The sequence below is a fragment of the Notothenia coriiceps genome, unplaced genomic scaffold (assembly GCF_000735185.1).
Source record: "Notothenia coriiceps isolate Sejong01 unplaced genomic scaffold, NC01 NC01_scaffold00016970, whole genome shotgun sequence".
Taxonomy (NCBI): domain Eukaryota; kingdom Metazoa; phylum Chordata; class Actinopteri; order Perciformes; family Nototheniidae; genus Notothenia; species Notothenia coriiceps.
This window is the reverse complement of record NW_011349671.1, coordinates 78,679-81,407: the sequence shown is the minus strand read 5'-3', so window position 1 is coordinate 81,407 and position 2,729 is coordinate 78,679. Positions and strand designations below refer to the sequence as shown.

The window sequence follows — 2,729 nt, the reverse complement described above, 5'->3', positions numbered from 1 at the left end:
GTGTATTGTTTGTTAGTTTTACTTTTTACCAGCGGTGAATACATAAAAAACGCCATGGACCGACCCGCGGGGAGTCGCCGCGAGTATAAAGTCGTCGCCGAGACTGCGGCCGGTGAATAAACATATATCCCTTTGGACGACATAATTTATTCATTAGAACAATCAGGATGACATACCGTCCACCTGCCCCGTCACTACAATGTCCACCTCCTTCGTTAGGACGTTTGAGTGTTCTGTCCTCTTTAGTTCAAACAAGAGGTCCTTCTCCAACTAAGTGAAGTTAAAAATAACATCATAAAAGATTTCTATATACTACGGTAAACAATGCAAACAATTTGAGTGTTTATTATTTCAAGGATATTGAAAGGTCAACCCTTTTTCTGGTGTGGAATAGAGGGGTTCCGTTAAGGGTAGGTTATCCCACTATTTGTGTTACGTGGCATAGGCGACACAGGCGGTCGCCGTAGGGCGCCAGATCGTGGGGGGCGCTGCGCTGGTAGGTCTGGGAAGGGAAAAACATTTTTGAATGTTGGCGCTCATCCAAATGTTCGGCCTTGATGTAATCACATTCATAATTAAGTAAATGTAACACCCTTTTCCCCCCGGTTACACGTTTAATTTGCCCTGTACGGTGGGCGCTAGGTTAACTAGGTAAAATAAGATATGAATGAACAACAAAATTAAAATAAGCTACATTTATTTGTTATTGGCTATGGTAGGTTATTGGTTATGTTCACATACTTATTTGATTATTAAAATGTAAACCGATCTTTTTCATATGGGCGTTTTAGAGTTGTACCCCCTAGATCAGGTTTCTAGTAATTCTGTGCTCAAAGTGCACCAGATTGAAGCATTTTACTGTAAAATGTTCAAAAAAAAATCTTCCCGGGAGGGCATACCCCAGGACCCCCCTAGAGGATGTGACGTCCACCCCCAAATTCAAACATGTTCATACAATACTGAATACATTTGAAGCCATTTTGACGTCTATTACCTATGTCAATAAGTTTCTGTTTTTGCAGTGTGTTTGTCTTTTGTAGAGATTTTTCATTTATTCTTTACACATAAAATGTCGCCTAAAATCTCACCTAGGGCAGCAAATTGTCTAGAACCGGCCCTGGTACTAGGCCTCAAGAGCCTTTCTTGTGCTGACACATAGAAACAAATTGGCGGGGCGCACTTCGCACGCGCACACACTCAAAAATTCCACGCGCTCCGCGCTCACATTATGCTGGGCCCACGTGCCTTAGCACCGCTGCTATGACTCCATGCTAGGGGAAACACTGCAACCTATAACATATCATCAACATATTTATATCAGATGCAACTCATGTATTTGCACTTGTGGTTTTGTTCAAGCCACAGCGATCATGCCGAGTCCAAGGAATGGCAACTATAGGAATTATTGTCTGCATGCTACATTTACTACGTTAACAGATGAAATGACCAGCATGCCTTTTATTTATTATACATGACAAACTATCATACCACATGCCAAATAGTTACCATCCTTGTTTTACACCACATGCATTCCTAAAAGTCTACATGAGCTGTTTGCTATAATGTCACACAACACGCACCATCAATCCACAGGCAAATGCTTTCCTATCTCCAAAGCGAACCAAAGTAGGCCTACTCTTCAAGCAGAAAAAACAATTATCACAAACACATTAAGAGCTAATTCACTATTCCCACCACTACTCTTAGAAACGATTAAGACCTCCTCCACTGCTTCGCTAAAGAACCAAACAAATACAAAAATGATGTGCCATACAAATTTCAATAAGTACTTGCTGATCTGTATATGTTAATCACAGTCTATTGGGGCAATTAATAAACAGCTCATAGCATTCAATAATAATCAAAAAGCACTCTTACCTCACGATCTTGTTCCTGCCCTGTTTTGTTGTGAACTCCAAAAGCCAAACGGTGAACCATGTATCGGACAAAATCCTTCAGGTTTTTGAGATTCCTAAAATGGGAAAACATTGACACTATCAGAAAAAAAGGCCCAGCAGAGCATCCAAAGGACTTTCTAACCCACGAGTTTAAATAAATAAAAAACGTTGTTTTAAAATCTAGAATAGTTTTGTTGTTCACATGGTTTACAGTTGGATCTGTGATTATTAATGTTGTCAGCCTTGCTGTGTAGCCTATCATTTTTATCAATTATTTTGTGAAATTTGAGCAAAAAGACATTTTCACAGAAGGCGTTTTTACCATAGGCCTACATGTCTCAGCAAAAGCACAGGTGTCCACAACTCATATAACTCAATATTGCCCACTATTATGTATAATTGAGCAAGCAAAATACCTGAACATTATTTAACAACGCTTACCCCTGATTTGAGTACTTTGCGATTCCTCAAACCTCTTTCAATGCAGCTGTAAGAAAACCAAACGAGTTGTTTTTAAACTTGCTAACTTGCGGCAAAAAGGACTGCGGTCAAGCCAGCCGTCTTTCACTTTTGCGTGGTCAAACCAGCCGCCCCTGTATTTCGAGTGCGCGATTAGTTACAGGTTTACGGTAATGCAATAAAACAACTCTGGGAAACTGGATTACAGGGTAATTTCTGAGAATAATTTTAGGATTTATTGCTTCATAAACTTGTTGCACAAATACTATGAACTACTTTTACTGTGTACTTTTTGAGAATGGCAAAATTCCCTCCAGAGAACAAGAAGGAGCATTTTTGTCTAACTTTGACGTGGGATAAAAAACATTTCTT

At 39.8% G+C, this 2,729-nt stretch overlaps 1 protein-coding gene across 1 annotated transcript in view; it reads left to right on the top strand.

Annotated features, from left to right (window-relative positions):
* Nucleotides 1-2,729, top strand: part of dpep2 (dipeptidase 2) — an 11,267-nt gene that overhangs the window by 3,004 nt on the left and 5,534 nt on the right. The gene's annotated exons all lie outside the window — the stretch shown is intronic.